At 41.2% G+C, this 12,059-nt stretch overlaps 1 protein-coding gene across 12 annotated transcripts in view; it reads right to left on the reverse strand.

The window, feature by feature from the left end:
- Nucleotides 1–12,059, reverse strand: part of NLGN4X (neuroligin 4 X-linked) — an 886,820-nt gene that overhangs the window by 328,015 nt on the left and 546,746 nt on the right. For 11 of the 12 annotated variants that reach the window (XM_082375567.1, XM_082375570.1, XM_082375557.1 and 8 more), the window contains one exon: nucleotides 26–228. The gene's annotated coding sequence lies outside the window, so the exon portion shown is untranslated. Of the gene's footprint in view, nucleotides 1–25; nucleotides 229–406; nucleotides 3,766–12,059 lie in introns of those variants that run through there. The other variant, XM_082375559.1, reaches the window with a different exon arrangement.

Here is a 12,059-nt window from a genome sequence, read left to right on the forward strand (position 1 = left end):
AGACACATCTTAAAACGGCACCTACCTTAGCCGTGGAAAAGCTGCATCGGCTGTAAGTGTTCTTTTTATGCATCCAGATTTTTCCAGGGACCGAGGCTATGATTCAGGAGGATATACTAAGTCCAAGCGCCTTGGCTTTCTCGAATCCCAGCTGGATTCGCTCCCCCGAAGAAACGCGAGGACCACCGACGCTGCCGTTTGCAGGAAATTCGTTGTTTCTGTCGTAGTCTGATGGGGAAGAAGAAACAGGGACACAGTCGGAGCAGGAAGGGCAGCGTTACGTCTGAATAAGAGCTCTGTATGGAGGGACAGAGACCCGTCTGCAAGAAAAAGAGAGATTGAAGCGAGAGGTCCTGATGGCTCCCAGCTCCCCCTCTGCTATTGGACCAAACTGAATGAAATTTACAAAGCCAGCAGCCAATAGATCCCCGCGGTCGGCCCCATCGCTGCAGAAACCACATCCACGGCTACAAGCGCATGCAAAGAGCAGCTAATCCCAGCGCAAACCAGCCGGAACAGAGAGATTCCGGTGCCGCCGGGGTGGTGGAACAGGTGAGCATGCGTCTCACTGGGCCACCGTGCCAGAGCGCACGGGAAAGCTTGCTTCCCTGCCCTCTCCAGATACCCTTCAGAGACACCAAACACGCTGTCGTATTTGCAAACACCTTTAACCCTTTAAGGCTGTGCTATCCAAGGGTGAGTGCCAGCAGTGCAAACTCTTCCCGGGGGGTCAGGTTGACAAAGGTGTTACTGTTTCTGGATGGTATTCGGCTTGTACTGGGAAACAATGATAGATAGATAGATAAATTAGCAAAATTAGAGTGAAGACCTGTAAAGGACAGAACCTCTTTTATGCCCAGGTGATGGGTTAATACCGTTTGGGGTTCTTTTTTTTTTTTTTTTAATTTATTTATTTTTTGGCTGCGTTGGGTCTTCATTGCCGTGCGTGGGCTTCTCAATGTGGTGGCTTCTCTGTGCCGGGCACAGGCTCTAGGCGCACGGGCTTCAGTAGTTGTGGCTCGTGGGCTCTAGAGTGCAGGCTCAGTAGTTGTGGCACACGGGCTTAGTTGCTCTGAGGCACGTGGGATCTTCCCAGACCAGGGCTCGAACCCCTGTCCCCTGAACTGGCAGGCGGATTCTTAACCACTGCACCACCGGGGGAAGCCCCTGTTTGTTTCTTGTACAGTAGTGGTTTTGATGAATAAAATATTGAAGAAGTTTCTAGCATCTGCCAGTTCTATCGAAATACCCCTCTTCACTTTTGGGATCCAGGATTTCATCTTTTCCAGCCAACTCAGAATTTGGTAATAGGACCTGGCATTTATCACTGGGTTAGAGGGAGCTGGCTGTCAATTGCATGATGTCTGAAGCTCCTCTCTGATAAATCAGGGAAGGCTATAGAGTGCTGTGGCAGTCTGAACACAGATTCTCAAACTAGACTGCCTGGGTTCGAGTGGCATATGACCTTCGCTGTGTGTTTAAATACTTCGTCTGGGTTTCCGCCTCTGTAACGTGGAGAAGACAAAAGTAATCACCTTGTGATATCCTTGTGATGTGATATGATACAGGACTAGGCATGCAAGAAGCTCCAAATAAATGTCTGCTTTTCTTAACCTTATTTCACAGGCCTATGGACTTATTTATTAAAGGAAAAACATAATGTCTTCTATCCATAGGACATCCTCACAATTGCTTCTGCATTTAGGCAGCAAACTCAGGCGTCCAATCTGCTGTCATTATTTGGTGTGATGGCACAATTAGGGATTCCTCAGGAGTTTTAAGAGAAGGACTCTTGGGGAACATAGCCAATAGTGGGGGAGGTGATCAACACTGATTTAGGAGACCTAGTTTCAGATCAAGTGTCTTAACCCTGCTAGCTTTAACCTGTTGGAAAGTCTGTTAGGTTCTGTGAACCTCAGGGAATAGATCCTTTAAACAGTGATTAAAATAGCTCTCTGTGGTTCCTTGGGACAAATAAATGAGATAATAGGCACGAAAACACGCATCACCAAAAAGATGTCTATATATATCATACATACAGGTACAGAGAGCATGCTATTTTCATCACTGTTATATATACAATATATATACACAAAATAGATATATAATCTAATAATAGAAGAAACATACATATGTTTTATATACATATATATTTTTCTTCTACCATTTAATAATTATTTAAGATCCAGTAACATAATAGTATCGCTAATAAGTATAGTTTTTCCCCCAAATTAGTAACACACATATAACTGTAGACACAAAAATATATAGACAGATATATATATATATATATATATATATATATATATATATATATATATATAGATATATATATAGACATCTATTCTTCCCAAAGTAGAGTTTAGAAGCAGAGACGAGCAGGCCAGAAAGTCACTGGCTTTGCCGAGAAAGTGTGAATTCACTGATTTATTTATAAATTTATCAAGTATCTCTTGAGCAGAGGCATAATCCTAAGCACTAAAAATGCATTTGTGAGTAACACACATCCATTTATTTTTGAAGAAGCATACAGTCTAGTGGATAAGGGAGCCAACAGCGTAAGAAAAACATGATCACCAGAAGGTGTGAAAATACCTATGATGTATGAATTCATCGGCATCCATGCAGATGGAAATGATGGAGAAAACAGTCTTCAGAGAAAGAGTGCTCTCAGCAGAGAAGGAAGCGTAGCAGAGAAGAACAAACCTGACTCCCGTTCAATCTGTTGCATTAGCTCTAACCTTTGTGTTCTGTTGTCTGTGCTTAGTCAGGCTGGCTCTGCACCTTTTGTGAGAGAATATTGCCTAGAGCCTGAAATATACATGACAGCACATTCTCAAGGCTCTGCCTCCCAGGCTTGACCTTTAAAGGCATAATAAAAAGTTGCAGAACAGAAAATAACAATTGTGGGTTGCTCCCTGGTGGTCCAATGGTTAAGGCTCAGCGCTGCGGTGGCCTGGGTTCAATCCCTGGTTACGGAAGTGAGATTCCCACATTGGTGGCCCGTGCAGATTTAAAAAAAAGAAAGAAAGAAAGAAAGAAAGTAACAATTGTTGAAGTTTTCTTGGAACATTGTATTGTGACCACAATCAGCTATACCTCCTCCCGTTTTAGTAAAAAAGAAGCCTGGATTCTATTCTAACTCCGGTCAGATGGTTCTTTGGAACACTTCTCAGTCTCCTGGCTTCCCGAATAAAGTCCTTATTCGTTGCCCCAACACTTCCTCTCCAGATGTATTGGCCTGTCATGCGGTGAGCAGTGCAAGCTTGGAATGGGTAACAGAATGGTAAATAAACATGCATCAGGTGCAGAAGTTGGGGGAAAAAACATGGAAACAGCATGGGTAAAGGCACAGCAGCGACAACCTGTATGTGGGGATCTGGAATACACAGGGTGTGGTATGGGCAGGGTAGAGAGTGTGAGAAGAAGAGAGAGAAGACAAGAGGATGAAGAATTCTTCTGAGACCTATTTATGGAGGGTCTTGAATACCATGCTGAATGGCTGAAATTTATCCAGCAGGCAGTGGGGCACCAATAGCATATGTTAAGCAGGGGGTAGGGGAGGCATAATCAGATTTATATTTTAGGGCAATTGCTCTGGTGGCAATGAGAAGAAGGAGCCAGAGGAGCACAAGACAGAAAGCAAAGATACATCTTCTGAGACTGCTGCAAGGATGGATCCCAGAGAAATGAAGTCCTGAGTAAGAGGGAGCGAGAGAGACAGACAGAAAGAGAGAGAGGAAGGAAGGGAGGGAGGGAGGGAGGGAGGGAAGAAAGAGAAAGAAAGAAGGAGAAAGAAAGAAAGAAAGAAAGAAAGGAAGGAAGGGGAAAGAAAGAAGGAAAGAAAGAAAGAAAGAAAGAAAGAAAGAAAGAAAGAAAGAAAAGAAAGAAAGAGAAAGAAAAAGAAATGAAGGAAGGAAGGAAGATAAACAACAAGGTCCTAATGTATAGCACAGAGTACTATATTCAATATCCTGTGATAAACCATAATGGAAAAGAATGTAAAGAAAATAGAATGTACATATGTATAGCTGAATCACTTTGCTGTACAGCAGTAATTAACACAACATTGTAAATCAACTGTACTTCAGTTACAAAATAAAATGTTTAAAAATTTAAAAAAGAAAGAGAAGAAGGAAGGAAGGAGAGAAAGAAAGGAAAGAGAAGGAAAGAAAGAAAAGAAGAAAGAAAAAGGAAGGAAGGAAGGAAGAATGACCCTGTTGAGATTTTTTTAAAGTACTTAAAGAGCCAGAGTATTATTTTAAGAGAAAATGAATGTATACTTTTATGAGTTTATAATTTCCCCTAATCCCGACTTCCTCACATAACGCCAGGAAAAGCAAGAACCCAACTTAACCACTGGGAGAACAGATTGTACGATAATACAGCAAAAAAAAAAAAAAAGTTATAAAGTTTTAAATTCGGGATTCTTGGAAGAGAGAATTCTTCATGTTCCCATTTGAAATCTAATTATGGAGTATGGCGAGTTGGGGAAACATGTCATAAAAAGGTATTAAACAATAGGGTCCAGAGAGGGACCCATTGCTATAGGGGCTGGATTTGATTCACGAGAGCAGGAAGGAGCCTGAGAAATAATCTATAAAGTACCATGGCTCCCTCTGATGAGTGCAGCAACCTTGAACGAGTCTAACCTACATTCTGATACAACGTTCGTGTTCCCGTGTGCCTGACGTGTTCAACCCTAAACGCAATACTGCCTAAGCCAGGTAGATGATTAGGCAATACTAACTCATGTCGGCTCTATTAGTACAATAGGAAAAATAAAATAGAACTATGATTATGTAGGATAATAATTATTAGTGCAATACTAATATGTACTACTTTGTATTACCACACACTATTGGAGATACAAATATGAATAACCTGTAAGGTGCTTAAAATCTAAGGCGGTGATAAATCAGGCTCTTCGATTACTAAAATCCAAGGTAGTATATGGTCTGTGCCATCTTAGAAGCAGATGAGAGGCATAGCAGGCTTCCTGTAGGGATGATGAGAAAATTCTTCAGAGATAAACAAGGTTTTCATGGGGAACTGGAGAGCAGAGGTGGGGAATCCCTCCAAATGAACAAAGTCTGGGAAAAAAAAAATAGACATGGGGTAGGTAGGGGCTCTGAAAGTTGAAGGTACCTAACTGTGAGCCAGGTAGCTTGCTTAGCTAGTCTCATTCCATCTTACTTTATACTCCAAAGTTCCCGAGAAACAGTGTCCTTTCAATGAGACAAAGTAGACTTCAGACCAGTTGAACCTGAATTATCATGAATTCCAGGTTAATGTCAATCACTTAAATGAGGTTTTCACATACTAGTTTCCTAGTAGGTACCTTTTCATACATGTAAATATCATTATAGAAATTTAGTTACAAGAGACACAGAGATGGACCCCATTGGTTTTGTGGGTGAGGTGTTTTCTAAGCTTTGAGGAGAGATGTTCAAGTTTATATTTTCCAACAAGAAGGTTGTACATTCCCCTAATTCAATTTCTGCACCTGAGAAATGAAAAAAAGAAAAAAATGAAATCCTCTTGGGTGGGAGTCTGCTTCTAGCTCCTACCATGCCCTTGTCCTTTGACTGTTATTTTAAACCCCCCAAAACACCATTAATTACGTAAGATGCATATACTGTGTGGCAATATGCTCTGACTTTCCATCTGATTTTTAAAAATCCTTTGCTAGTTATTATTTCATCTCTGGACATGATTAGCCTAAATGACTTTTAAATGGCCCTGATTTTTTAAAAAAGGTTCAAGCTCCTGAATTTCAGGACATTCATTGAGGCTGAGAAACCCATTAGCTACTGCTTTTGTATGAAAACCAAGGACACTGGATCCCAGTAAGTGGCTCCAAATAGAGTTTGTTTGTTTGTTTATTTATGGCTGCGTTGGGTGTTTGTTGCTGCACGCGGGCTTTCTCTAGTTGTGACGAGCGGGGGCTACTCTTCCTTGTGGTGCGCAGGCTTCTCATTGCGCTGGCTTCTCTTGTTGCGGAGCATGGGCTCTAGGTGCGTGGACTTCAGTAGTTGTGGCATGTGAGCTCAGTGGTTGTGGCTTGCGGGCTGCAGAGAGCAGGCTTAGTAGTTGTGGCACGCGGGCTCAGTAGTTGTGGCTTGCGGGCTCTAGAGCGCAGGCTCAGTAATTGTGGCTCACGGGCTTAGTTGCTCCACGGCATGTGGGATCTTCCCAGACCAGGGCTCGAACCCGTGTCCCCTGCATTGGCAGGCGGATTCTTCACCACTGCGCCACCAGGGAAGTCCCCTAGAGTTCATTTTTAAATGAACTTGCAGCAACTTTCCCACTGTTATTGCCTAAGTCTTTATAAACTTCTTATTTCTGGGGTACTTATATATATAAGTATATATACTTATATACACACACACACCGATACACACACACACATATATGTTCAGGCATACATACATACATATACAGATGTATACATATAATACATAAAGTATATATAATAGAGAGGGGTTATATATTATATGTACGGTTATATAATATATACATTTATATATTATAGTTTATAATTTTTAATATATAATGTAAATGGTTATATATAATACGTATAAGATACAGGCACACCTCAGAGATACGGTGGATTCAGTTCCAGACCACCACAATACAGTGAATTTCTAAATAAAGTCAACAGATTTTTTGGTTTCCCAGTGCATATAAAAGTTATGTTTAGAGTTGCCTGTAGTCTATTAAGTATGCGATAGCACTATGTCTTAAAAAATGTCCCTACTTCAATTAAAAAATACTTTATTCTAAAAAATGATAACTATCATCTGAGCCTTCAGCGAGTCACAGTAGCGACATTAAAGATCATGTGGATCACAGATACCATAACAAATGTAATCATAATGTAAAAGTTTGAAATATTCTAAGAATTACCAAAATGTGACACAGAGACATGAAGTGAGAAAATACTGTTGGAAAAATGGCCCCGATAGACGTGCTTGAAGCTCGGTTGCCACCAACCTTCAATTTGTAAAAAAAAAAACAAAAACAAAAACCAACATCTGTGAAGTACAATAAAGCAAAGTGCAATAAAATGAGGTATGTTTGTATACCATTATATATGACATATACAGGGTTTTATACATATATATATATGTTATATATAATCCCTCTCTATAATATGTAAATATATATACATCATATATATATATATATATAAATACATTATAGAGATGTTTATATTCCCAGAATGGTTGATTGATTCCTGATTCTGTCCTTGTATCCTTGTTCTGTGTATACACACGACCTCACTTCCTACTTTACACCTTATACTTCAGGTAATCTATATTTAAAAAGAAAGAAGTTTAGTAGGGACAAAATAAGAATAAGTTTAGTAGGGACAAAATAAGTTTGTAGGGACAAAATAAGAACTGGCATAGATGTGCTTTGTTTATTGATGCAAAGAAACTTCTGTCTTATTAATGACCTGTACCAGCTATACCAGTAGGGAAATAGAACTTCTCTGGTGAACGGAACATGGTTTATAATTTCAGTTTAAATAAGATGAGGTTGACCAAAATATTATTAGCACCATTGCTCTCTTGTATCCTTTCAAACTCAAGGTTTATTTTGGAATCTTCTCTTTAAAATCATCATTTCACTTTTTTTTATCCTTCCTTGAGAGGAGAGGGAAAGTATTGCCATTTGTGTTTTGCATGTGACATGTAAACATATGTGGATTTGCATACATGTGGAACCAGAGCAGGAAGAAGATGTATATGAATACGAATGAACTAGTTTTGAACAGGGATCAACTTCTGTTCTAAGGCACTGGTACAAGAGTAATAAGATAATGTTTCCCTGGAATAGTCATGAATGACCCAAATTACACAGAAAACGGCCACATCTGTGTAATATCTTCATATCAAGAAACTGATGTAAAATATGGCACAAATGACCTTATCTACAAAACAGATACAGACTCACAGACCTAGAGAACAGACTTGTGGTTGCCATGGGGGAGGGGGGAGGGAGGGAAGGATTGGGAGTTTGGGATTAGCAGATGCAAACTATTATATATAGAATGGATACACAACAAGGTCCTACTGTACAGCACAGGGAACAATATTCAATATCCTGTGATAAACCATAATGGAAGAATACGAAAAAGAATGTATATCTCTACATACAACGAGTCACTTTGCTATACAGCAGAAATTACAACACGGTAAACCAACTATACTTCAATTAAAAAAAAAAAAAAAAGGAAAGAAACTGATGGTATCTTTTGGCCAAAACTTGGTGAAGAACTGAAATCCTCAGTCCAGCAGCCTGTGAGAAACTGAATCCCACCAACCACCATGTGGTAGAGGAAATGGATTCTTCCCCACTCGAGTTTTCTGCTGAGACTCCAGCCCCAGCTGACACCTGGACTGCAGCCTATGAACATCTTGTTGCAGAGGACTCAGCCAAGCTATGCTCCAGTCGTAGCCACTGTGTGTCCCAGCCTCTACATCTGGTAATTTGTTACACTGTGACAGATAGCTAATGTTACTTAAACACATAGGTATGCCTGCATGTATGCACGGATGGATATGGATGTGGAGGGCTGTAAACAAGCTGTAGCAATCAGGATCGTAAAAGAATGTTGATCAATTCGAACCAAGATGCTAAAGATTTTACAATTTGCAGCACGGTTGGGACAGCTCTTCGAAAGACACCGTAGACGAATGAACCAGAGGAAGAAGTACATCATCTGTTCGTGAAGGCTGACAAAAGGTATCAACTTAGGGAGAGGCGGAACTTGACAACCAAATCTGTACTTCCTGCATCCAGCAAAATAGATTTTCTGTGCTCTGGCTGAGAATAACACTCATCAACACCCTTGATGTCTGCACAATTTGTCACATCAGGGAATGATTAGGGAACCCACCCTCTATCTGGTCAGCTCTGTGCTAATCAGGATGTGAGAGTCTTGGAGATATTATGCAATTCCAAAGGATTTATAATTTCTTGATATAATCACTCATTCCCCCCACATCCTCCTGCAGAAAAATTCATCATTCCACCTCCCCTCATTTCAAAGCATGTTGACCTTCTGATAGCACTTAAACCACTTACTCCCGGTGGCACATAGAGGGCGTGTGTGTGTGTGTGTGTGTGTCTGTGTATGTGCACACATCTTGTCCACTGGACGGTAGGCTGCATTTAGATGTCTATCCCTAATGCCTCACTTTAAAAATGTTTGCTATTTTTTAGAGTTACCATATGATCCAGCAATCCCACTCCTGGGCATATATCCAGAAAAGACAAAAACTGTAATTAGAAAAGATACACATACCCAAATGTTCAGAGCAGCACTATTTACAATAGCCAAGACATGGAAGCAACCTAAATGTCCATCGAGAGATGAATGGATAAAGAAGTGTGGCACATATATACAATGGAATACTACTCAGCCATAAAAAGAATGAAATAATGCCATTTGCAGCAACATGCATGGACCTAGAGATGATCATACTAAGTGAAGTAAGTCAGACAGAGAAGGCAAATATCATATGATATCACTTATCTGTGGAATCTAAAAAACTATACAAATGAACTTAGTTATAAAACAGAAATAGAAAACATCACAGACATAGAAAACAAACTTATGGTTACTAAAGGGGAAAGAGGGGGAGGGATGACTTAGGAGTTTGGGATTAGCATATATAAACTACTATATATAAAATAGATAAACAACAAGGTCCTACTGCATAGCACAGGGAACTACATTCAATATCTAGTAATAAGCTATAATGGAAAAGAATCTGAAAATATATATATAACTGAATTACTTCGCTGTACATCTGAAACTAACACATTGTAAATCAACTACACCTCAGTTAAAGAAAAGGTGTGTTAGTTTTAATATAACAAAATGAAATATAATAGAAGTTGAATTTTGTTTCCTCTTTTTCAGTTCACTTTCATCTCATAAATTGGGCAGATTCGTCCAAAAACATCAGTGGAAATTTACTGGAAAGGATGGATGTTACCTTGTCTTCCTGCATCTCATTCCTGAGGGTTGAGATTTCCACCTTGGGTAGACCACGATTAAGTCATTTGCCAATGTGATCTAATCCCGTCTTCCAGTCACAAGCCTTCTGATATGAAGTCACATGGCTTTACTAATAACATGAAACGGTTGAAGTCCCAGATCCACACAATCCCCTTGCCCACTGCACTGCCATTTTCTAGTCAAGCTCGAACATAGCTAGCATGATTAAGGATTATAAACAAGCCCTCTCTGTTAGCAATTGGGGATCAAGAGTCTTTAATGGGGGCACCTAGCACATGGGTTGCAAGACTACAGAGGAATATATTTATTCCAAGTTGGCCAATTTAGAGAAAATAAAAATTACTTATAGATCATATTTTTGTTATAAATTTATTATTTTTTTTATTTTACTTTTGGCTGCATTGGGTCTTCGTTGCTGCACACAGGCTTTCTCTAGTTGCGGTGAGCAGGGGCTACTCTTCATTGCAGTGAGCGGGCTTCTCATTGCAGTGGCTTCTCTTGTTGTAGAGCATGGGCTCTAGGTGCGCGGGCTTCAGCAGTTGTGGCGGGTGGGCTCAGTAGTTGTGGCTTGCGGGCTCTAGAGCGCAGGCTCAGTAGTTGTGGCACAAGGGCCCAGTTGCTCCGCGGCATGTGGGATCTTCCCGGACCAGGGCTCGAACCCGTGTCCCCTTCATTAGCAGGCAGATTCTTAACCACTGTGCCACCAGGGAAGCCCTAGATCAAATTTTTTAATTCATATGAAAAGTGTGTTTCATAGTACTAAGGACAAATAATCTCTCCCTCACTCTCTCTCTTGGTCTCTCTTGCTTCTCTCCCTCTTCTCTCTCTCTCTCTCTCTCTCACACACACACACACACACACACACACACACACACACACATTTTTTTAAGACCACTCAGCAGGAAGCAGGGATTAGATCTTCGAGCAAGTTCTCCTGTTTCTTGCAGGGACCTCACAGGTCCTCCGGGCTTCAGGATGCATCTCATTTCTCCCTTGAGAAGCCCTGGACAGCCTCAGACCTCAGCCTCTCTCAGACCCGTCCATTTGTCCATGGGCACTTGGGGCTGCCCCCCTCCAGGACAGCCTTCCCCTGGCCAGTCTCCAGGCCCCTGCAGCCACCCCCCCAAGCCTACAATGGTGGGGGGAGGATGAGACTCAGAGGTTGAGGGGCCCCCAGCCTGAGATGCTTTTGGCCATAAACAATCACTGTGGGACCTTCCTCGTGGCACAGTGGTTAAGAATCCACCTGCCAATGCAGGGGACACAGGTTCGAGCCCTGGTCCGGGAAGATCCCACATGCCGCGGAGCAACTAAGCCCGTGCGCCACAACTACTGAGCCTGTGCTCTAGAGCCCGCGAGCCACAACTACTGAGCCTGCGAGCCACAACTACTGAAGCCCGCACGCCTAGAGCCCACGCTCTGCAACAAGAGAAGCCACCGCAATGAGAAGCCCGTGCACCGCAACGAAGAGTAGCCCCCCACTCGCCACAACTAGAGAAAGCCCACACGCAGCAATGAAGACCCAACACAGCCAAAAATAAATAAACAAAAATTAAAAAAATAAAAACAGTAAACATTTAAAATAAAAAGAAATGGGAAATGACAGTGACAAATAGTAATGGAAATTACAAGATTTGCATTCTCAACAGGGGTGATATGTATCACTTTAAAGGGGGTAAAAACTGGTTCTTAAGGGGCAATAAAAATCTTACTCTTTGAATATATATATATATATATATATATACACACACACACTCAAAGTTATATATATGTATACTTATATATATACTCAGAATAAGACATATATATATATATATTCCATATATATGGATATATATTCCATAAGCAAATGTAGAGTATATCTGATCCATGGTATTAAAATAACATGGGGGGCTTCCCTGGTGGCGCAGTGGCTGAGAATCTGCCTGCCAATGCAGGGGACACGGGTTCGAGCCCTGGTCTGGGAAGATCCCACGTGCCGTGGAGCAACTAGGCCCGTGAGCCACAACTGCTGAGCCTGCGC

This window comes from Balaenoptera borealis (assembly GCF_965194805.1).
Source record: "Balaenoptera borealis genome assembly, chromosome: X".
NCBI classification, from domain to species: domain Eukaryota; kingdom Metazoa; phylum Chordata; class Mammalia; order Artiodactyla; family Balaenopteridae; genus Balaenoptera; species Balaenoptera borealis.